The 26,195-nt window shown below is 37.2% G+C and overlaps 1 long non-coding RNA gene across 4 annotated transcripts; it reads right to left on the bottom strand.

Moving 5' to 3' along the window:
- LOC103886411 lies at window positions 1–26,195 on the bottom strand. 4 transcript variants are annotated; one of them, XR_001904972.3, is made up of 4 exons: window positions 24,262–26,195; window positions 22,756–22,897; window positions 17,171–17,319; window positions 1–410 (listed from the first exon to the last, which is right to left on the bottom strand). It is a non-coding gene; the product is annotated as an uncharacterized LOC103886411 (long non-coding RNA). The 4 variants fall into 4 exon arrangements; XR_004184829.1 differs by lacking the exon at window positions 24,262–26,195 and adding an exon at window positions 23,952–24,255; XR_649985.3 differs by lacking the exon at window positions 22,756–22,897 and having other exon boundaries at window positions 24,262–24,674.

The raw sequence follows: 26,195 nt of genomic DNA on the forward strand, positions 1-26,195 counted from the left end.
TACAAGGAAACATTACTCAATATTTTAGTGAAATTACACTTTGAAATGTAGTTGCTTCAAACAACAAACATTTTGTCATCTCTCATGGTTCTGTGGTTTCAGTGAGCTCAGCTGAATAGTTCTACAGGTCTCTGGGATGCTAAGATAGCTGGATGTCTTTTCTTCTGTATGTGTTTTCAAAATGTTTCTTCTCCACGTGATCCTTCCATGTGGTTTCTCCATGAGAGCAGTCAAACTGTGCTCTCATGTGATGGCTCAGGCTGTTGGGAGACAATTCTTCATGGGTCTTTAACATTTATGCTTATCTTGTGAGCAGAGGTACTGTTCCATTTCTTGGTTGATAAAGCAATAAGCAACTGAAACACCAACTTGGGAAAATCACAAGATGTTTAATGCTTCAGTTTTTTAATCTGCAAATATAAAGTTAATAATAGTGCTTACTTGCTTACAGTAATTGTGAAAATAATTGAGAAAATTAATACAGTTTAGGTAAAATACCTAGCACAGTACTAGGTAATATATTTATACTATCATTGACAAATATTCTAAAATTTTATTCTATGTTCTCACTTTTACCCCTGTTCAGTTTTTGCCAAACTATATTTTGTCTTTTTTATAACCTCACACTACTTTACTTTGTGCGAAGCAAACACAAAGCACATTCTACTGTCAATGTTAGATGAGAATTGATTTCTACACAGCCACTAAATTGAAACTTTGAGAATTTTCTATTTTTCATGAATAAAATGATCTCTTGTATTATAACTTATCAATTGAAAGCTTCCCATGTTGGTTGTGATGAATTTTCCTCAAGTATATAGTGGTAAATATTTCTGCTATTTTTCATATTCTGATTATTGCTATGCATTCCTTTTTAACTGCTAACCTGGGTTTTATGTAACCTTGGGCTGTTTTTACACCATGATATTATAAGCCAAGCTCATAAAACAAATTTCATGTTCAGTTAACAGAATAAATATCAGTTCCAAATCTTTTAATATGAATATTTTACTATTTTTTTAAATTTGGGTTTGCAGATATTGACTGTATGTAAGATATATGGGCAGTCTGATACAAACATGAGTTATACAACCATTCAGAAACGTGTCTGGAACACAGTACATTTTTCAATAAATATGTGTTGAATCTCTGATCAGACTGCTGGGCAGAACACATATCTTCCTCCTTCACAGAACCCCAGGTTTATTCCTCTCACTGAAGCTGAAGTATTAAAAGAAAACCACCATGTTAGACAGAAGGTCCTCTCCAACATCTAGTGCTTATGTGCTTGGTCTCATGAATATAACAGGCTTAGTCCTGGGAATGGCACAGTGTCACTTCCACTGCCATCATTTGGTGAACCAATCACCAGACCAGCACATATTAAAGAGGATAGACAATAAAGTCCACCTTTTATGGAGGAGACTCATAATGAATAAATGGCTGTCTTTAATCCACTATAGTCTGGCCCTGGTCACAAATTACTTATATTCCTCCCATGAGCAAAATGTACTCATCCTATTCCAAGATTTCCAAATTCTCACCCAGTTGTACTATCATGCTTAAAGACAATGTTCGGGTGGCAACAAGAACCCTCAGGAGTGGCTGCTGTCAATTCGAAAACCTATAAACAAGGAAGTAAAGGGAGAAATTACCCCCATTGTTTCTCCTAACATAGAGTTACCATTATAAGCCAGGGACAGAAGAGCCACTGTAGATTCTTTTATTCAAAAAGGGAGAAAATGGAAGGTACATTGCAGGTTATATGCCATAAGGATTCTGAAATCAAGACCAATACATACAGCCACTTCCTTGATTGGAGCCCACTCTACTTCCCATATGTGGTTGTTTATTGCTCTTGTACCTGATCTCTGAGTGGTGCTTCCTTTTTCATGAGACATGGCATGAGTTTGCAATGAATAGTTTTCCTAATAAGAGATTGAAGGTCTAAATGCTTCTTTTTCATTTTAGTTCAAGATAATGATAATTCCACTGATGAAACTCTTTAAAATAAAACCATTTTATTGGTTTTCTATAAAATTTTATTGCGCTTCATTCCATTGTCCCAAAGTCATGCCCAGAATTCTGTGCAATAAAGGCTCTCTACCTGAGCTAAGAATCAGGGGGGTATGGTAAAACCACAGCATTTTTGTCTTGTCAAAAGGGTCTAAAAGGCACTGCTTTGAATCTTTCTGAGGTCTTAACAAAGTGTGATATAACCACATCCGTGATATCCTGATCTTGATGCCATATTATGCTAATAGCAGTCTGGGTTTGATCTTTGCCGTGAGTTCCCAGCCTGCCCTATGGGCTTCAGACTTGCCAGGTTTCACAATCACATAAACCAATCTCTTAAAAAATAAATCTCTTCTGTCTATCTAGCTACCCATCTATCTATATCTATCTCCATTCACATATAGTATATAGATACATACAGATTATATTATTACATTATATATAACATTATCATATTATATAAATAATGTGATATGTATAAATGTGTGTATGTACATGTATATACAATATATACTTTGGTTTTTGTTCTCCAAGGAACCCTGGCTGATACAGGGTATCTCTATCTGGACTACAGAAAAATGACATTTAACTTAGAGACCTTAAAAGTGGATTAACTCTGTGATCCAAATTGCCCATATTTTATGAATTCTACTCTTTCAAATGATGTTTCTGTATATGTGCCAGTATAGACTTCAAAGTACTTTCATGCACTGATACCAAGTCTCTTTAAAACTTAGAAAATAAAAGTAGGTTATAAACTTCCTACAAAAGACCATTGGAATCTGATGATATTTTTATAAAACCTAGCATCCAAAATTCCATCATGTATCTACCTAGCATCCAAAATTCCATCATGTATCTAGCAAGCTGAACAAATAGAAATAAAACAAAACCAAAAGCAAAATATGTGTAATTTGGCATTAGAAACACACACGTGCACACACACACACACAAACACACAGAGAGAGAGAGAAATGGGATGTAGGGATGCAGCCATGACAATATCATATCTGCGTAAAAGTGCCTGTTAACTTGGGCAAATATAGTCCAAAGCTTAACCTAAGTAGGATGCAGATTTGGGTGGCTTTTTGGTGAAATACACTGAAGAGAATGGAGGGTATGGCTAGAGCTTTGGGGCTTTTGCATTAAGCTCCAGCTGGGCCCAACAGACACTGTCCAAAAGATGACCTCCAAATAATTAAATGATTTCCATATGTTTGCTCATGTAAAGTCTTCCAATGTGAGTTTTTCCATCTCCTTCCAAGCTCAGTGCTTCTAACTGTTCAATGCTTAGAAGGACTCACTATTGGAAACCATCAAATATTCCACTATTGAATGATTTTTAAAATATAAAACTATAATAGTTGTTCTTCTTATTTTATCTACAAAATGGAACCCTTTCTAGGTGTGATACTTTTACATTAGAGAGCTCTCATTGGGTTTTGGAAAGAGTTTAAGGAAAAAAAGTTTGAAAAATGACATTTGATTGAAAAAGGAAAATAAAAGGTGCTCTGTATTTCTCCAAAAGAAACCTAGGTATTCACTGACTTTTATAGTGAAATACATTTTCTATTCACAGAGAGCATATTCAATGTTAAATTTGAACATTTTATTTTACATTTCTTCAAATAAGAAAGTATGATTAGGTTTTCAATAAGCATTTATTGATTATGTGACCAGATAGATTTTAATAAAATGTAATGGAGCTTTTGGAACATAGAGTTTTAAATGTCATTTTAAAGAGGTTGCAAATCAGAGCTTTTATATCTCAAAGATAGGGCCTTCAACACGATTATCCTAAAATCTAGGCACCCCCTGTCTATTTCATGCAGGAACCTCTCTTTCAAAATATATTTACATTTGGTTTTAGAACTGTAAACTGTCTCTTTCCCTTATAATAGTGGCTGGCAAACTAAAGCCCAGGGGCAAATCTAGCCTGTTACCCAATTTATAAATGAGGTTTTCTTGGAGCACAGCTGCACCCATTTGTTTTGTTAATTGTTCACGGTGTTTTGCTCTTCAATGCAGAGTTGAGAGTGTGACAGAGATGGTATGGCCTGCAAACCAAAAGCATTTACTATCTAGTCCTTTACAGAAAAACTTCCCTTTTTCTGTAAAGTTGTCCCCTGCTTTATGTTGATACTAAAATAAAAAGAACAGCACTTCACTTGATGCATTCACTTATTCATTCTCCGTACAATTATTAAGTACTTACTGTGCTTCAAGAATATGTTATACATTATGTTTATAAAGATGAACAAGACATCATAACTAACTCTAAGATCAAATGTTCCGCAGAGAGAAAGTCACAAGATTAAACAATTACCATGCAGTGCAACGAATGCCAGAAGAAACAGGTTTAAGTTTTCCATGAGAGAAAAAGATGAAGCAACTAACTGTGGAGGTATAGGGAAGTGATGACATTTCATCAGGGTCGTAATGTAAGAACACACGTTCACAAGGCTGGATAAGAATGCTACTCAGACAGAGAGTAATGTGTATCTGCCAAGCCCTGGAGGAGTGAAACATTATGTTATGTATAGCGAATGTCAAGCATAGAGTTAGAACTGTGGCCCATGAGGAGGTGGTAACATTAAATGGGACTGGATAGGCAGATCAGGGTTCTATTCAACAGTAAAGCAGTCATTGAAAAGTCATGAGGAATCACTGAGGTACTTTAGGAAGGGAAGTGACATGGTCACATTTACATTTCAGAATAACTCAGGTGAACATTTAATGATTGACAGAAGTGCGGAATAGGTAAGAATTATGAAAGCATAAACCAAAGCAGGGTGTTAGTCAAGATTATTTCAGCAGAAAGTTGTAGAACCTCAACATAGATTGACTTGGGCAATTTTATATGTATATACATTATATATATAAATATATATTATATATTATACATATATTATACATATATATTTTTATATATGTTTTTTCTTTTTGGTACATATTTTTATATATGTTTTTTCTTTTTGACCAGGCTTTTTGATTTCGAGCACATCAACAGATCCAGATCTATATTTCTTCAGCTCACTGCCCTTGAGAAAGCAAAAAGTATTTACAACCTAGTTCTTTACAGAAAAAGTTTTCTGTAGAACTCTCGGGAAGAATAGAACTATTCTTCCCAAGAGTTCCCAACCGTTCTAGCCAAATTCACCCAGTTCTTTTGCCAGGTTTTATACTCATGCCATCCCTAAACCAACCACTATGCACTGACTTATAAGGAGACAGAAATCATTTTCCTATAGATAAGTTTGAAGGGATAAGCATTAACATATGTTAACTCTTAAATTTGTCCCTGGGTATTATTTGAGGTCAGCCTTAGTTCTCTGTTTATTTATTTGTCAAGCATATTTTTTTTATTGTCACTCAATGACAGGCACTTAGTGGATGGGGACATAATGAGGAAGGAGCTGCTCCTTCCCCCAGGATCTTTTTGTGCAGTAAGAGGGGAAAATCCAGTAAGCAAATAAAGAGATGTCCAAACTTGGGATTACAAGAGCATGAAGAGAGAACCAAATGGGGGAGGTTGGGACTGTCAAGAAGGCCATCCAGAAGTAGAATTGTCCTAGTTGAGACTCCAAGAGGAGTAGGATCCCGGCTGGGTAGGGAAAGAAGTATATTGCAAACAGACAAAAAGGAAGTAAATAAAGGCCCTGGCAATAAGGCTGACTTAAGTGGGGTAGGGATGAGGAGAGATGGAATCCAGATCCTAAGCTAGAACCAGACCACGAAGACAGGATACACAACAAAAGTGAACTTTATTTTGAAGGAAATGGGGTCAACTGAATAATTTTAAGTGGGAGAGTGTCATGATCCAACTTACACTTTAGAACAAAAACTCTGACTACTATATGGACATTAGTTAATATTTGTTAGTGTCTATTACTTCAAGTGACTAGTAGCTGTGTACTGAACGAGAATGCTTACTTTCAATCCAAAGAATGAATGGATTCATAGCAGGCACAGTGCAGCTGTTCTTCTGCTTAGTTGCTGTCTAACCTCTCTGAACCTCAGCTGGTTTCCTCTATACAAGGGGAATAATAATATTTTATACTTTATAGGACTGTTGTGAAAACAATTGAGACAATGCCATGTAAAAACCTTATAATAAAACCAAGCACACAGGAATTGCTCAATACATTGCCACTATTCTCATTATCATTATGATGATGAGTGGTTTTTCAAGAGTGCTCATAGGCATTCTACGAGGTGAAGTTGTACAGACACGCAGACTGAAGGGAGAAACTGAATGAGAAAGAGCAAAAAGGAAGAGCCAGAGTGAGAGAGAGATGTTTTTTCTTTCTCAGAAAATGGGCGGGTGGGTGGGGGGTGGGCAGGACTTTTATTTCAATGGGTATGAAGAACTCTTTACAAATTGTATCATAAATAAGCATTATTTTTACAGTGAGCAAAATGCAGCAACCTCTGGGGTGAAATGAAGCAGCTGCTTCACCGAGCACAGCTTCTCTGCAGGCGGAGAAGAGTACTTTAGTCAACCAAAACCGTAGATACTGGTGTGAATCAAAACATCTTTCAGGTAAAGATCATAATGTGTGTTTTTACAGCATTAATTAAGAAAGCAAACTATTATCTAGAGGCAAATTAAAATGAGAAAGCTGTTCGATTAAAACTTCTATGGAGCAAGCATTACCCATAACAAGTCTCGTAGAATCAAGGAGGAAATAAGGGATAAGAGAAAAGCAAAACGTCTATACCTACAGGGACATAAGTGTGCAGAGGTTTATGATTTTCACTAATGAGAGAATAGCCACTTGGTTTTATAAAGCAAACTGGGAAAGCATTTTGATAATTCAAGCTGTTTCTCTCTCCTCAAAGAATCTAACAAATGTGACTTAGGTAGAACAAGACTTCTTTAAGAGAAAAATGTCTGTAGTCAAAGTGTTATAGAAACCTTTTCCTTTCTGCTGTAGTATGAAAGTCATCTCCAAACCTCATGTTGCAACTTCATCCCCAAAGTGCCAGTATTGAGAGGTGGGACCTTAAAGAGGTGATTGAGTTGTGAGAGCTCTGTGTTTATGAATAGATTAATCTATGTGTGAGTTAATGGATTAATGGGTTATCATGGGAGGGGAAATGGTAGCTTTATAAGAAGAGGAAGAGGGATCTGAAACAGCATGTTAGTCCACTCAGCCCTATTCTTGCAATACCCTGCATCACCCCCGGACTCTTCAGAGAATTCCCACCAGCAAGAGAGTTCTCACCAGACAGGACTCCTCAACCTTGGACTTCTCAAATTCCATACAAATAAGAAATAAATATTTTTCCTTATAAATTATTTTGTTCCAGGTATTTTCTTATAAGCCACAGAAAACTGACTAAGACAGCTCCTTCTCTAAACCTGCTTTTGCATTCTTGTTTGTCTGTCTCATAATCATGATGCATGCCTTATGAATAGGTAATGAGACATGCCACTTTAAAGGAGATGCCCAGAGACCCATATAGGGACTGGCTAGCCTTATATTTAAGAGAGTAGAGAGGTGATATGTGGAGTGACTCAAAACATGTCACTAAGCCCCCAGATATGCCCACCAGCATGCCTGAAATTTCCTGATTTTGGTAGGGAAATCCCCAAAGTGTCGATTTTGGTAGGAATTTTTCTTTTTGTGATTAAAGTGTAATTGTTCCTGGAAGAAAATACAATAATAAACTTTATAGGGCAATTGAATTATATTCTTTTCCTTTCTTTCGAAAAAATTGAGCATGTCGGTGGGGAAAAAAAGTAATGGGAGAAATTAAAATAAAGGAAAGGCCTAAAAATAGGAAACTCAGTATTTGGGAAAGAATCACTTTTACCTCCTTGCCTATAGGTGCACATGCCTTAATTGGGTTCTGAAGAAAATACGAATAAGAAAGATGAGAGCAGGCAACCATACAGTTTGCTTCTTGCCTGTGCCTGTTAAAGCATTTCATATAAGCAACTGAAACTGAGACTTGGGAGGAAAGTCTTCAATTCCAGCATCCCAAAGGAACTCTCAATCTGCTCATTAATGCCTGATTTACTCATTCATTCTGATCTCTTGTCTTGCTAAAGAAATTTGTCTTTGCTCCTTTCAGATTATTCTTGACCCTCCTAAAGAAACTCTTAGATTGTTACTAATACCAGTAACATTTTTTTAACCAACTCCCACATATTTTATCTGAGGTTCTCCTTGACTTTAATTCTTCTCTATTTTTCCATTTTGATTGATATTTTCTCCAGGGGCCACATCAGAATGAAAGTCAAAGGTGAATGTTATCCTGACAAGGAATAATCTCATTTTGAATTCCTCTCATCTTTTTAAACAAACACAATTGACCAAGTCCTTTGCAAACCAATTTCTGTCATCCTTCTGTTTCAGGAAGCACACTACGTTTTATACAAATATAAATAAAGAAATAAACAAAGAATCTAGGAAGATTTTCTAACTCTACTTGGTAATTTTCAGCTGGTAGGAAAAAGAACAAAGGCTTCCTGTTTCTAGGGTACTTGTCTTAACTAATACGTGCAACTCCATGAATACATAATGCAGATGAAAACAATAAGAAGAAGGGTCAATGTGTCCATAATTCCGTCTCGGCGTTCTGACACTTGGACTAGGCAAGGGTCCACCTGCACCACCACGTGTACATACAGCAGAGAACTGAAAAGCTCTTTTCCTTGACCTCCTGGGCTTTTTGCATTGAATGGGATCGAGCTGAAGGCAACAGCTGGCTTGCAGATGTGCATAATTTACCCACATTTAACCAGCCTGGGCAGTTGTAGAGACATCTTTGAATGTGTACCCAATTCCACGTGATCAATCAACAGCCTTTGGTCTGCTGTGATGGCTTGGGCATGTACATCTTCCCTGTGCCTACAGGCTGATGAAAACAGACTGAGAAGGATTTTAGCTATGGTGGAGGTAAAGCGAGGGTTTTAGATTGAATGAGTATGTGACATCAGGTTTGAAGGAAAATGGAAAGTGTCATGGTCCCAGAATATAGGCATAGAGTGCAGTTTTGCAAACATACGCCTATGAAGGAGAGTAATAGCATTGAAATAAAATGAGGCAAGACCAGGCTGATGTGTCCGAAAATTGGTATGAACGAAGACTCATGTTACACATGAGGCGAAGTTGCACACCTAACAATCACCAGTGGATGAACAGTCTTTTTAATGCATGCACATATCTTATTTCATATTACCTTATAATATAGAAGGCAATAAAAACCAGCTCACTGACCCACATAATATTTATCTCTTCTGGAATCTTATTGCCCGACCTAGGCATGAAAATGCTCAACAGACTGAAAGCTGTTATTAAAAGCAGGTCACTTTCAGTTTGTATGCACTTTAAAATTTGGACTTAAATTATTAGAAAGGGATAGTTTTTACCTTTTCAAACTGATTAAACTAAAATACATTCAGAAGAGAGTTGGAGCACCAGTAAGAGATAGTGCTGGATAGTCCTTTTTTTTTTTTTTTTTTTTTTCATGTTCTACCATCTACGTTTTATTTCAGTCTCTGATCAGCATCTGCCAGCCACATCACCCCAATATTGGCAAGGGATTTGTTCAGCCCCCAATTACCTAGTGAGACTGGCAGGCTGCTCTTCAGTGCTTAGAAAAGAATAGTTTTGAGCTTCTGTCTAATTGTAAAACTGATTAGTTACACAGTCCTCATGGGTGACTTACAATTCCCATTTTAATACTTTGAGTTTGAAAATAGAAACTCCATAGTAATATAAAACGCTATTTTCATTTGTCCACTTAATTTATATTAATGGCTTGCTAAAATTGTTAACTGTTTGTAAGGAACCTTTCAAAATATTATAGTTTACCATTTAGTTCAGAAAAATTGTATATTGAAGTCAATATATTGATTTTAAAAATCACAGTATACATATATTTGAAGATATAAAAGGCAATTATTCAAAAAGCCCACAGCTTATAGAGTGTGATAAAAAATTGGAGGTAAATACAAATACTTGGGCAAAATAAATACCACCATGGCTAATGTTATAGCTATACTAAATATAAATATATATATAAACAAATACATCGCATGTGTGTGTTTATGATTTAATCTGATAGTGGTGCCTATGAGACATCTTTACATAATCTAATAATTTGTTTTTATCTAATTAGATGCTTGCAGCTCTTTGAAAGATCCACTAAATAAATCAGCCTCCTTTAATTTAACCTACGTTTCCCATTCTCCCCCAGTGTCCTTAGCCATGCCTCGGGATATCCAAAATATGTTGAAAACACAAACAAAAATGGAATCACACAGTCTGATGTGACCTTCCTTATGCATGGCTAGCTCCCACTTGAATAAGGGAAGGGAATGCATAGCAATGTCAGCCTTCATGCACAGCTTCTGATTTACTCCATGAATTATAGATGTATTTCTGAGGGGCCATTTCCCTTATGGTTTCTGATGCAAAAACAGTCGGTAAATATCTAACGCTCTTGACCCAGTATGTTAATCAGGCAGTAAGGTAGACATCAGTGGCCTCTCTATGCTAAGTTTAATTAATGGCATGTAAAACTGTATAGCCCCCATCTCCTCCCCTCAAACGCTACATAATGGGATACATGCTCCCATAAGGGCCCAAAAGTTTGTGTTTTCTAGTCATGAAGTTTTGCTCACTGTTATAAGGTCAGCCCATTCATTTCTCAGCACTCCCGGTTCCCAACTGCTACTTAAGCTGTTAGTTCATTGAGTTCATCTGTCATGGGCCTGCTTTAACATGCTTGCCAAAGGCTCTGAGAACTCTCCCACTCTGCTATTTCTTTGTGCTAATGAATCACTTTGAACTAGTGAGATATATCCCCACATTGAATAGAATGCCTTATGTGGATTCAGTTTAACAAAACCAGGCCGAATACTTGCACCTGCTAACTCTGCTCTATCGCCTGTTCCTTTGTGGGAGCACATGGGTATCCACCTTCGGAGGAGAAGTCTTCTTGCTTTGTCAATACGCAATGAGATATGGCACAAATCCTGTGTCCAAAGGTGCCAAAGCAGACCCACAAAATAAATAGTGAGAAGAATGTACATAATTTATAGGTATTCAGAGTTCTTAATGTGTACAACAAACTTAACTTTTGAAGTTAAATACTCTCTTCAATATGATTATAATTCTGAGTTTTATGATCATGATTCATTTAGCATTAAATTTCTCTAGAGTTCATCATTTAAATGGGGATAACTGGTCCAAATGAGATTTGTGACCTCCATTGGCATATCATTTAGAAACTCAAAAACAGTATTTTTGTTTGTTTGTTACAGGAAACACCTTAGTGTCATATTTCTGCATAAATCATGGAATCTATTTTCATTTAAAATCCCAAACAGAAGGGAAGTATTTTCAGAAAAAGTGAATTACATACCTCTCAAAATCTGTTACGTGGGAACCCACAGAAAATACAGATATTATGCTATTTGTAGTAGTAGAATGTTCAGGTTAAGGACAGTACTGAAGCCATAGCCAGAATTTTGCCTAGCTTATAGGCAAATCTCAGTCACTTTGACTTAAAGATAAAAGAAAGACCCTGACTGTCATTATGTACTCTTGTGTCTAGAAGACATGTTCTTTTGATTCTTAGGATAAAGATCTGGAATAAAGTTTCTGTCTGTCAACTTCCATAGCAGCTTACCCTTTTATAGCTTTCTCTATGAGCAACTGCCCCCATGGGAAGAAAAGGCAGAGGAAGAATGGCCTGGAGTTGTGTACACCCTATCTGGGTAGGTTTTGACTGTTCTCAATAAAATCCCCTGTTTGAACCTAGTAAAGCCAGATAGTGCTGAGAGATGCAGAGAAGACACACTAATGAGCTCCATGCAGTGTATGAATAGCATTGTGGCCTCTTATGATTATTCACTCATTCATTCACCAAACATTCTCAACACTTTCTTTGTGCCAGATGTTGCAAAAAGACACTGGGAACACAGCAATGAATAAGACAGATCCAATCTTCAAGGAGCTCTAATATCTAGCAGCACTCATCCGCTCAATCCTGAAGAAGGCGGCATTCACTTCCAGCTTTGCCCACTGAGCATTATGCAACTTTTCTGTTATTTACAGAAAGATTGAGAACTGGAAATTCACACCAACTGGCATTTAGTCTGTACTTATTAAAGCAAAGCATTATGTTAGGTGCTTTATAGTATGTAAAGATGGTTATCACTCCCTGGGTGCATAGTATGGTGAGAGAAGAGGGAGACACATGTACAGAGTGTGATGAGGACAAAGTCCATCCTCTTCCGAGTGGCCCTTAAAGGAACAGGAATTAGATGGAACCCTTGTACAACTGTGTAGAGGAAGTTATGGTGAGACCACACACACACATCAGGTCCTCTGTGAAGAAAAGAGTAACTAGAGGAAAATGCACATTAAGGGCTAGTGGATTAATGGAAGTTACAAAATCTGATAAAATGTAGAGCAAATCCAGAAAGACTCTCAGCATTCTATCCTGTAACTTCTCTAATCTTTCATGAAACTCCTCTTTGAACTCCCTCCTCCAGCCTCAGGAGTTAAATCAACAATCCCTAATATGCATTTTACTCTAGCTACTTTTGAGAATGTTCTCTTCAACTTCAAAAATTGTCCTCATCATTCAAGATTTTTCCAATGCCCAGCCTACTCCATTGAGCCTTCCCCAACTACTGAACCAATATTATTCTCTTTCTTTCTAGAATACATGTGACCTCCTTTGCTTCCTGTAACAATCATATACAGCTATATATACCGAATGCTTATTGACTTGAGTTTTCTCTCTCCAGATGTTAAGCTACTTGAAAGAATCTTCCCATTGTTCTATCTGCCATGATGCTGAGCAAGGCATGTAAAGAGAACTAAATAAACACTTATTACTTTGACCAGACAACATGTCTTAGATCTGTACAACTTCCTTTCAAATCCTCATCAGCAATTCATTGGCTTACACTTTTAAGAGTCTTAATAAATCTCTTCTTTCCTAGTATTTATTAACTACTCCTGTGTACATATGCCAACTAGTCCAAAAGAGAAAGGAAACTACATAACCTTTATTTCTAGGGATGTGACTCCACATAGTTCCAAGCCTAACCCAAGCCTCAGTTCTGGGTGCCAGACATATGCTTGGTTTCTTGCTCCAATAAATTAGGTGCACATTATTCTGTTCTTTGAAATAACTGAAATGGTGCAGTTTATCTGTAGAAGGCTTCTTCATCAAAGAAGATAAATGCATTCACCAGCAATTTTTCATTTCTGCAGTGTAACTATTTGAAATTTCAAGAACAATTCTACTGTTCAGCATCCCTAATTATCCCAACTACAAAATCCATACTTTAAAATACTAGTAACAAGTCACCTAAGCTAACAAAGCAGACATGAATTTTAAAGAAACACTAAGCATTGCCATTCTATGCAAATTGCCCAGTATATTTCTTTGAAAGAAGAAAAAAAAATATAATTTTTTTTCATATTTTTGCAATGCATTTGCAAATTGGCTCTTGAAAATGTTTAAATAATTATTCAATAGTGTGAATTTAGAGAGACTCCAATGCTGTTTTTCCCTGACAGATTGACAGTGCATTTTAAATTCCAACAATTTATATTTTAAGGCCCCAGCTTCCTATGTCTGCCAACCATGTCCCAGACTTGAGGAATTATGGTCGTTTAATCAGGGTTGAGTATTTTCATGCTCAACCTTCAAGCAGTGATGCTGTACCATGTTTTCACCAGTGATAGATGAATCCACTTACTCTACCGCCTCCTGCATGACAGTACTTTAGAAGTCCCGCTAAAGTTCACATTTCTCAATATATCAAAGTTTAGCAGCACAATGACCTTCTGATATTTGTTTTCAACTGTTTATAACCAACAGTTCATTACTTTCCCAAAACGAAGCGGAAGAGAGCCAGTAGATGCTCCCTCTAGCAGAGCAGGTGCCACAGCATATTCCAAGTCTGGAAATTGATTGCAGGGAATTCTGTAAAGAAAAGTCTAGGACTGTGTTAGCCTCTTAAGCCACTAATGCCAGGAGAGCCAAAGAGTCAGAATTACAACTTTCTTACCTGTCTTTTACTGTATTGCTGAAAAGATGTATGAATCCTTTACACGGCATTTTCTCTACATATAGTTACTTATTTCTGTTGGACATTGTCACTCAGCCACGTCCCTTGGTCACAGCCATTTAATCTAAAACCTTCTAGGATAATCCAGAGATCTCAGCAGGGAAAACATATTTTCCTTTTACTTGGATTTGAACTCTAATAATATTTGGGCTTTCTCACTCTGATGAATGGCATGGGATTATATATGAGTCCAATAAGATTCTTTTTGCCACTCAAGCTAGAACTATAAAAATAATACGAAGTGGTTTTTGTTTTGTGTTTGTTTGTTTGTTTAACTCAATATCCTAATTTGTCTTCAGGGTCTCAACTTTTCTTTTTTTGAGTCAGGGTCTCGCTCTGCCAACCAGACTGGAGTGCAGTGACACAATCATAGCTTACTGCAGCCTCAAAATCCCAGGCCCCAGTGATCCTCCCTCCTCATCCTCCCCAGTTATGGGGACTGCAGGCATGCACCACCACACCAGCTAATTTAAATTTTTTTCTTTTTAGTACAGATGAGGCATCACTCTGTTGTTCAGGCTGGTCTCGAACCCTTGGGCTCAAGCATTCCTCTTGTCTCAGCCTCCCAAAGTGCTGGGATTACAGATGTGAGTTGCCACAACCAGCTTCAACATTCTAATGTAGAAAAGAAGCCCAGGTAGGTTTATCTACATAAATTAATAGTGACTAGCATTCATCTGGCAGACACTATGCCCTCTTTCATTTAATTCACTCAATTTACAAAGGTGTTATCACCTTCATTTCACAGATGAGGAGGCTGAAAAGGAAGCGTCTGAGCTTGCCTATCCTCCATGCTATAAGAAAGTCACTGATGTGACTCAGCTGCTGGGTAGCAGAACCTGTCTTTTGACCACTACCTTACACTGAGTATTTTTCAGCAAGATTTAGCAGAAGAGGCACCTTAACCGTCCACAGAATTCTTTCCTACCCCAGAGTTCACTCTGAGCCTGATAGCCTCATAATGTATGTTTTTATTTTCCGGAAATGTGATCCCAAACAGGACCCAGCCCCACATCGGTCTTATAACTCCACGTACATGAAAGGAAAATGAGGGTAAGCACACTCAGAAATCCCTCCAAAGACACTTCGTGTAGAAGAACTGACTTTTTGCCCATCTGTTTCTTTTAAGAAAACAAGGATTAATTGTGTCTTCCCAGTATGGCATGAAGGTTTCATCACCCATAGTAACTCCAGTTGATTGAAGGTGATTACATGAAGGGATATGTTGGAACAAATTGTGAGACAATGTTAGGGCTCTGCTGGCAAGTGTGGTTACCTATGAGTAATGACTACTATGGGTGCTGAAGGTGTGAAGGAAGGCACAAGTGCTTAGGTATTTGCTGTCTATATCTTTGACATATAACTACCATGTGTCCTTGAGAAGAAGGGAGGTCTCAAATCATCCCTGGATAATTTCTTTGGTTTTTCACCTCTTTCCATCATTTATTCTTTCTTTTTCCCTTTCTGATATCTACTGTACATTTAATTAAGCTTAGCAGTAGAGAGATAGAAAACAGACCACAGATATTATCTCCACACCTAACCAAGACCCTCATTTAAATCACTGGCAGTGCAATTCTCACTTGCCCCAGACCATTGATTTGCAAATTTTGGTGGGTAAAATAATCACCTGAGGACATGGTTTCAAATGTAGACTCTGGCTTTTACTCCCAAGAGATTCAGATTAGAAATAGATACGTTTGATCTGTATCTTAACTGAGATACATTTGATCAGTTTCAATTGAGATACATTTTGAAACTGATCTGCATTTAAAAGGCACTCTGAGTATCTGTGAGGCAGGAGACTTTGGACCATAATTTGAGCAACACTACCCTAAACTCAGATAAATTCCCCTTTTTACCCAGGAGCTGGGACAGGATTTAATATGAGCCACAGCGTCAGTCCTTCTGTCCCTCCGGGGGAACTAGTACTTTTGCAAGAAAATCACTGGGAGATGATTTAGGAGGAGCAGCACAATTTTAGGTTTCAATATGAAATTGGAACAAGTGTATTCATAGGCTCAGCATTCACTCTCTTATCCCGGTTCTCTCCTGCTTTTTGGTTTACTCCCTTTATTATGCATGCACAAGATGTTCCCTCTCTTTTCACTCTCACAGAATCATGCATTGTTTTGAGGTTGAAATTGTCTTACTCATCTTTGTATTCCTTATAGTAAGCACACATAATAAGGATTCAACAATATTTTTCAAAGGAAATAAAACATCAAGGCCAAGGGCCACTGATTTAATTGCCCTCTTGAGCAAGTCCATTCATGGCTCTAGATGTCTATTTATTATGGTTATTCATGATGTTGATGAACATCCCAGCAACTACCATTAACTGAGCACTTTCACTCGATGCAGACTATTGTGTTGTGCTGAGTTTTACCTTCATTCTTCATTTCACTTAGTTCTCATAACAATCCTTAGAGGGTGTCAACAGAGGCAACAAAAGGAAAGTGGGTAAACCTTTAATATGCAAGGTCTCTTCTCATTATGCAGAGAACAATGGCCACTGAACCTACATCCAATCAGACCAAGTCTGCTCGAGCTGCAGAAGTGCAAATCCTTGGCCCCTAGACATTAATCATTTCCATACATGAATGAGAAGCTTGTGTGGATAGGTAATTTTACTTATAAGCTGACATATACTCACTCTCGCTCCCTCCACACATACACATAAGCTTCAGCCTTTTTAAGACACAAGGGCGTCTTTCAGTTTATCCACTTTTTTAGACCTGTGTGGATATAAGGATTACAGGTTTCCTGCCTGTCCAGGAAGAGTGATCGCTTTGCTCTCTAAGAACTTAACTCCCAGGCTTAATTATTATGCGAGTGTGCAAGTGTATTAAGCATGTAGGCCAGAAGCAATTTAAAGTCTATGCTGCATTGACTTTCAAATTATTTCATTTCTAATTCCGATGCATGCTTTGTTAAGGCATTTATCACTGTTGTATAATCAGCCAGATTGTTCCATGTCTACAGTCCCTCAAAACCCCTGTCCCCACTGGTTCCACATCAGGAGCAATAAATGACATCCCTTACCCTTGTATGTTGAGTCAAGCTTGGAGTCTCCTCCTCAAGTGCCTCACTTCATCTTTCGATGTAGCTCCCACTGGTGGAAAATGTGTCAAGCACTGTATATCTCATCAGCAAGACCATTTGTTCCTCCTTAGCAAGCCATTGTGGCGCTCCTGGAAAGGTGGACAGAGTTTCACGCTCCCACTCAGAATTCCTTGAAACTAGTCAAATTACTTTCATCAGTAAATCAGATATTACTTCCTTGAATATGTTGGATTCTTAGAAAAATTAATGAATACAAAGATTCTATAGTCTTGGAACATGAGGAATTAACAGATACCCAAAGCATCTTAAAGCCATACCTAATGCCAAGAACCTATCCCTTATAAACATAAATCTAATGATGTCTATACTGACAGCTTCCAAAGGAGCGATAGTCCCTCCCCATCCAGATCTCTTAACCTCAATGAGGACTATTCCCACCATACATGCCACATATTAAGCCTGTATCTGGGAGGAGGAGGGAGTTTCTGGGATATGGAGAAAGACAGTATTTTTGCTGTCCCTTTGTCCTTAACATTTTTATTTTGTCATGATATTTTTACTTATTCCATGATTTTGCAGCTAAAGAATGGAGTCAGAGATGGAGCAGAGGGAATATTTAGAAAATAACTAAAATTAGCAGGTATCCCGAAGGAAAACATCATAGATTTGTGACAAAAGATGTGTGTCAGTGGGACTCAAGAAAGCATACAGATCCTTTACTATTCTTACTACTAAAAATGGAACAGTAATCCCTGAATATCAGGGTGTTCTTGAGGATTAACTATAATAATAACATAATGGTGTTTGGTAAAGCCGGAAAGTAGCATGTTCATTATTATGGATAACGTTTTAAAAGGTTTAATGCTGAAATAATCAACTAGATCTCTGAAAATTTTAATCTGGTTTTATCAGATCCTTTAAGCAAAAGCAACCTTAAAATAAAACGTAATTTTGGCTTAAAGGGGAGGTTTTCCAACTATGAAGTGTGTGTGTGTGTGTGTGTGTGTGTGTGTGTGTATACTAGTATAAATCAATGAACATTTATTCTAGATTTCAATAATTTTACTAAAGAGAATAATGTTTGCTTTTGTTATTTGACAAGGAAGGTGGCATCGTAAATACTTCATTATGTTGCATTTTCTCGTCTGTCTCTTTCTCATCCCGACAGACGCGAACTGTGCACTTACAGTCAGTAGCAGAATAAAAAATCTGGGCTTTTGGTCCTGATTTGGTATGACCTTCTTCTTTCTCATTTTGAAACCTCTTACTGCTGCCAAAGAAACCAACATCCCTCTTTTCACTGTGTTACACTCAAGGTAGCTGAGAAACTTCATCAATAAGTATGCTGAGGTTTAAGCCAACCAATAAAATTAAAGAAAAGAAAATCATTACAGTAGGATGTGTGATTTAGGACCAACATGAAAAGCAACGAAGAGAACTCTGTATGTCACTAATGGAAACTTGGCCAGTTCCTACCTACTAATAAATAATGTGCTGTTAAGCTGAGAGCTAAATATTTGGGTGAGGATTTGGAGATTCCAGAAATCCTGAAACTAATTAAGATATACATATGAGGATCCTGAAAAGTTCAAGGATAGATTAGGGGAAATGAATGCACCAGCAAGATGACCTCACTCTCCAGCAAACAGGCTCAGGTGAGGTAGGACATTGAAATGGAATTGGGTCCCTGGAGGACATGAAGGAAACCGAGTTTGTGGGATGTAAGAAGGAGAAATTTGTATTTTTGTGTACTTTTGGTTTTTGATCCTTATGCTGATCTACTTGTATCAAGAGGAATAGAATAAGTCAAGCTGATGTGAGAAAAAAGAAAAGCCATTTTCAAGGGCTTTGGAGGGGGTGTGGGGACACAATGTGGCAATCGTTTCTGGCCACTCCTGAGACAGCAAATGAGAAAAGAAGTCTCAGGAGTGTTAATAGCGCCTGGAGTGCAGGGTGTGGAGGACGAGTGGGCTCGAGCTCAGAGATTTGCTTTTGTGTTTCATCTGAAACCAATCAGTAAGCGAAAAAGCAGAAAGCTCTTTTGGCATCTATTCCACCATTGATACTGGGAGAAGGAAAGAGGATTTATACATAGAGACCCCCATTAACACTAATGAAAAGTAGGCGGGTAAATCCCATGTGTACGAGGAGCAAACACTGCCCTTTGTGTGGGGGTAATTAAGAGCTAAAGAGGGCTTACAGTTGCTCACCACTGCACACATGCTCCTGGTGAAAGCTCCTTCACAGCAGTGTTTCAGTGGCTTTCTTTAGTTTCAATGGTTGCAGCCTAACAGTTGTTAACCATCTCTCGCCCTAGTTCCCCCATAAAGGAGTGAAAGGGAATGATGTATTGGAAATGACAGTATTTGACACTATTGGCAGAGGGGCTTTCAAGGAAAACCTACAAGAAAAAAAAAGGAGACATTCAAAAGGAACCTAAAATTAAGCAGAAGAGAATAATAACTGGCTCAAGGGAAATAACCCTACACTCATAACATCCTTGCCAGCACCCCATCCTTTGGAACTGTGGCAGGAAGAGGAGCCATGTGGAAACCAAGAATGTGGAGTACTAGCAAGCACCATGTCTAAGATCCAAAGCCATAACTATGGCAAGAAAATGCTCCAGTGATGGCAGGAATGGAGAAGAAAAGGTGAGAGCTATGACATCATCCCATCTTTACTCTGCAGACCAACCCTGGCAATGTAGTTCTACATTCATTCTGAGTTCCAGCAATATCTGACGGCAGTAAAAAAAAAAAAAAAGTCTGTCTTTTCCTAGGGCAATGTTCAAGTCTCAAGACCAGCTCTTGAACTTAACAGATTGGACCCATGTGAACAAAGAACAAAATGAAATTTTACGTATATGAAATGCCTGTGAAGTCTTTTATTTATTAATCTTTCCGATGCAACGTAGGAAACCCTGGTGGATTTACAGGCTAGAGAGACCTATTTAATTCATCACAAGCTCAATAAGTATTCAGAATATTGTTGTGTTTGATTACTCCAGGTCGTTACACATATCCTACCATATGTATGATATGATCTCCGCCTAATGATCGATTGAAGAAATACATGAGATTGAAAGAAAAGTTGATTCATAATCGAACTGCCTCCTTATCTTGAGAGGAATCACCTGTTTTACTTTTCACAGTTTTGATCTAGAGTGTAATTTCCATTCAAAACAAAAAATTTCAGAGAAACATTGATAAACAACAGTCCAGGAAGGTGAGATGTCTACGAAGAGTATTATATAAAACCCAATTGAAAAAGTTGAAGAGAATGTTTCTAGAGTAGCTAATACTCAAGACAAAGAAAAAGCAAAACAAACAATCAAAAAACACAGCAGCTTTTGCATAGTGAATGGTTACCATGAAGAACATAAACTTTTTTTGTAGATGATGTACCTTCATTATTAGCAGTTATTAACAGTTTCAGCTGCTTGAACAGAAAGACTCAATATAACAGAGTATGAACTAAGCAGCTCAGAGATGATATGGCAGCTTCATGTTATTTGGGATCAAGGACCTTTCTGTTTATTCTCTGACACTTCTCAGAATGTCTGCATCTCCTGGTCCCAAATGGCTACTCCCGTTCCCACTGTCACTTCTACACTCTAGTCAGCAGAAGGGAAGAAGAAAAGGGAAATAAAATACACTCCTTAAGTGCAGGATTTAAAAGTTTCAAGCACTTCCATCCACATCCATTGGTTAAAACTTACTTACATGGTCCCGATTAGCTGCAAAAGATAATGAGAAGTATAGATTTTAGCCTCCATTTCTATGGAAATTGGAGACTAGATATTAGCAAAAACAAAGTGGCTATTTATTTTACTGTCACATACAGAGCACACTGATCACTAGTTAGAAGTTTTTGAATGATTGCAGGTAGGTAACTTAACATCTCTATCTCAATTAATTTTAAAAAGGGTTTTCTTGCAATTAGATATGTAAACTATAATATTGATATATATGTGTTGCATGTAAAGTGTGTATTATATTTGCAATGATCATAACAACATTTTTCATAATAGCTAAAATGTGGAAATAGCTCAAACGCGCAACTGATTATCACCCAACTGATGAATGGTAAATAAAATGTCATATATTTATAAAATAAAGTATTATATGCCAATAAAAAGAAATGAAGTACTGAAACATATTAAAACATGATGAAATTTGAAAAACATGCTAAATAAGCCATTACAAAAGACTATATATTTTATGATTTCCTTTATATGTAATGTCCAGAGTAGGTAAATCTATAAACACATAAAGTACCTTAGTGTTTGCTTTGGGCTGTAGAGGACTTGGTGACAAACTGTGAATAAAAGTGTTCTCAAATGGATTCTGGCAACAGTTGTACGACTCTGTGAATATACTAAAGAGTACCGAATTGTCCATTTTTGAATGGATGGATGTAATGATACATGAATTCTATTTCAATAAAGCTGTTTTTAAATAGTTAAAAAATGCTAATATTCTACAGCAAAGGTCTCATGCAGGTTATATCTGACTCCGGTACACAGCCCAAAAAGAAAAGATAAATGTTTTTAATGAATAAACTTACATATGGGAACCACCCATTTTAAAGAAATATGAGAGATTTGTCCTAAACGTGAAAAATATGAGTTCACTTGTCACATATTAACAACTGCACTGAAAGGTGTGTATGTGTGTGCATGCATGTGTGTGTGTGTATGAGTGGGAGGAAGGATATATGCAGAAATATGTACTATGTCCAGCTTCCATTTTCTCTATCCTTTCAATAATAATAACACTTAATATTTTTGAGTGCCTATACCAAGAACTATACTAAAAATATCAAATACATTATCTCACTTAAACTTTATAGAAATCTCATGAAACTACAGATCTGAAGAACATATGCATCAAGCACAAAGTTACTTGGGTAGTAGGTTACAAAGCTGGGGTTTGAACTCAGATTCACCGAGTTCAAACCTTGATCAAATTGCAGTGTCACACACAACTTCTATTATGCAAGATGTGCAGTGAGAGTTCAAGAAGCTCCCTTTGTGCATATTACCAATTTAAAAATATGGAATGATGTTGGAAATGTGTGAAGATGATTGATTCATTGAGCTCTTTCATTGGCCCAAAGACTTTCTTCATTTAATTTTGTGTGTATGTATGTGTGTGTGTAAAAGAGAGAAAGGGTTTCACTCTTTTGCTCAGACTGGAGTGCAGTGGCATGATCAAAGCTCACTGCAGCTTCCATCTCTCCAGGCTCAGATGATTCTTCCACCTCAACCTCCTGAGTAGCTGAGACTACAGGCACATGCCATCACACTCAGCTAATTGTGTTTTTGTTGTTGTTTGTTTGTTTTTGTAGAGACAGGGTGTTGTTATGTCATGTCGCCCAGGCTGGTCTGGAATTCCTGGGCTCAAGCCATCTGCCCACCTTGGCCTCCCAAAGAGCTGGGATAACAAGTGTGAGCCCCTGTGCCTGGCCACTTCATTTAATTTTTAGTTGTTAAACTTATTTTTTTAGGGCAGTGTTAGGTTCACAGCAAAATTGAACAATAAGTACAGAAAATTTCCACATACCTCATCTCCTTAAAACACACTCAGCCATCCTTATAGTCAACCAGAATGCTGCATTTGTTACAGTTGTTAAATGAATATGGACACATCATTATCACCCAAACTCCATAGTTGACATTAGTGTTCATTCTTTGTGTTATATATTCTGTATGTATTGAAAAATGTGTAATGACATGAATCTATCATTATAATATCATGTAAAATAGTTTAACTGCCCTGAACAATCCTCTGTGCTCTCCCAATTTATCTTTTCTCTACTCCCCAAATCCTGGCAACCATGGATTCTTTTAGTTTTGCTTTTTCCAGAATGGGATAGTTGAAATTATACAGCATGAAGCCTTTTCAGATTTACTACTTCCCCTTAGTGATAAGCATTTAAGGATCCTCTATGTACTTTTGTGGCAGGGTAGATTATTTTTAGTACTGAATAATACTCTATTATACAGATATACCACGGTTTACCCATTTTCCTGTTGAAGGATGTCTTCATTGATTCCATATTTTGACATTATAAAGAAAGATATTATAAACATACAAGTTCAAGTTCATTTTTTTTTGTGAGGATGTAGATTTTTAACTGATTTGGGCAAATACCAAGGAACATGATTGCTGGATTATACAGTAAGAATATGCTTAGTTTTGTAAAAACCTGCCTAACTCTCAAGAGGTGGTACCATCTTGTACTCCCACTAGCAACGAATGAGTATTCTTGTACAACACATCCTCGCAAGCGTTTAGTGTCACAGTCTTGGATTTTTGCCTTTCTAATAGGTATTTTGTGAGTTCTTATTATTGTTTTAATTTGAAATTTCCTGATGATGTATGATATTGGGCATCCTTTCTTATGCGTATTTGTCATCTGTACATAATTCATTGATGAGCTGTTTGTTCAGATCTTTTGCTCATTTTTTGGTTGGGTTGTTGATTTTCCCTAAGGATTTCTTTTTTTAAGGTTTAAACTAGAAGCATGAGCTGTCGGACTCTCCCTTAACCCAGAGACGTTATAGAGAAGACACTAGCCTTGAAAAATACTAATTATCTATTTTTTAAAGAATTAGAACAATTGAGATAAGAGTTACCTTGCCTATATGGATTGACAAGATGGTAACTAGAAACTATAATTTACTTTTCTTTGGGATACCATCCCAGACTGAATGGAATAGCAGATTTTAAGGCAGACCTAATTATCATAAACCTACCTGTGCAAAATAACTTGGTCATAAGGAATTTACTGAGTTTAAGCTGTGACCACCAAGAAAATATAGTATCCTGGAATTTCAATAGTAGTCAGGATCAGTTTCTAGACACAAGATGTTAAGGGATCAGCAAACACCGCTTTTCTTTGGCCACAGAAACTGTATTTAAAAGCCTGTGAAATTATCTTCTCTACTCCAAAGATATCCTCTAGGTCTTGTCTTTCTACTCCTGTCCTGAACACTCACAGTAATCAGTTTAAAGCAGTCCATTTTGCTCTATTTGGATTTCATTAAAAGGCTTTGGAGAATTTACCTCAGCAACACTGACCTAGAAACTCTTCATAGTGTTCTGCCCTTGGTAATTGTTTCTAGTCTACGCTCTGTGACGCCGTGGAAGTTCAACTCTGAATCAAGCTCAGCCTAAAGTTCTAGAACATGGTACCACTTCTGGTTCCACCAGCCTCCATTTCCTGATTGAGAATAGGCCAGTGAGAATCAGAGTCAGTGACAACACTACATTATTAACTTTTGACAATCAGAGTCAGCTTTTGGGAGAATAAGTTACCTTTTTATGAAACTCAAATTAAAGTTGAGCAACATCGGTGATGCCAACTTGACAGAGTTTAGCGATGGTCTGACGAAAAACACTCACTACTTTCAGAATACTTTTCATATTTAAATACCAGTACTATGATTAAAATGATGAAAGGGTGTGTGTCTCTGTGTGTGTGTGTGTGTGTGGTGTATATAAATATAAATATAAAAAGATAAATGCATATAACTTTTATTTTTATGAAAATACATTTATTGTTTCCCATAGGTTCACTTTTCCTACAGAAAACTCAAACTCTTCAATAGCTAAAAAGGTTTACTGTACTCTTGTTATCAACATGATCCACGTGTCTATACCTATGTTTAAGCATGAGAACAGTCAACTATGGAAACACTTTGGCCATCCCTGTCAGTGCAATGTGGAATCCCATATGGGCGCCTTCTGACAGTTCGCCCCCTGGTGGTAACACAAAATTCATTCATGAGCTATGGCACCATTTCTCCTTTGTAGTCCTCCCCATTAACATCTGTCCGATACTACTCACTTTTCAAAGCACAACACCCATAAAGTTAGATATAAAAAGCTTGGAGGTCCAGAATTTCAGGAATCTCGGTTCTAATGTAAAGCAAAGTATGTCAAATGGAACATAATAGTACTTGCTCTTTCCCTCCTTTGATTCAAGTGAATTTAGTACAGGAATGCATAGGCAATCTCGTTAACAATTGTTCTAATGGTCCCTCAATATCATTTTTTTGGTGTTCTTATCTTTTTCTTTCCTGATTTTAAGTAACCCCTTCCGTTTTTACAAACTGGTTGAAACCTTTAATTATTTGTTATTTCCATAGCTACAGTTTTTCAAGCACCACTGTCATGGATAAAAATGCCTAGTACAGATAGCAGTTTATTCAAAATAAAACCTTGATGAAGATGAAAAGCTTGAATTGTATGACACAGTTTGTATGAAGAGTTTGATGTGTTATCTTTAGGCCTTTCAGACATTTCATAATCAGATGCTCTTCTAATACTGAACACCCTCCCATGGCTATCTCCTCATCTGTCCTGTGAAAACTGGTTCCCTAAATGCTTCTGTTACCCAACTCTCTTGACATCAACTTCTGTTGTTAATTATTAGAGCAAATATTAAAAATTATATAGATATTCGTGATCCTGTCATTAGGCAAACCTTAGGCCATTCTCCCTCGTCATGATCTCTTTCACATTTCAACAGAGATTAATTTTGCCTCTGTTACACCAGCTCATTTAAGGTCTATTTCTTGAATCAATATCAATCACTTAAACGTGGTGTGGTCCTGTGGGATTCAAATGAGTCCAAATGGTAATTGAGCTGCTCTATTTCCAGAATTTGGCACCCACCATCTTGTCTTTCTTCATCAGAGCAGAGACATAAGCAAAATCAGTGATAAAGAGCCATGACTATTCATACAGGCAGTTATAGGTCAACAGTGGTAAAGTAATAACTCTATTTTCACAAGCGTTTTCCAATAACTACATGCTGGCTTATCAAGTTAGGCAATAATTGCCGGTAACAGGAAACATGCTTGTACTCAAACCTTTATTAAATAAGAATCTGTTTTTCCATCTCCTTTTATACTTAAACAAATTATAGTATTTTATCTACTTAAACATTTCTTTTGTTCCTGGCTCTCTTATAGAGATACCTGATCATTTACTAA

The sequence above is a fragment of the Papio anubis genome, chromosome 7 (assembly GCF_008728515.1).
Source record: "Papio anubis isolate 15944 chromosome 7, Panubis1.0, whole genome shotgun sequence".
Taxonomy (NCBI): Eukaryota; Metazoa; Chordata; class Mammalia; order Primates; family Cercopithecidae; genus Papio; species Papio anubis.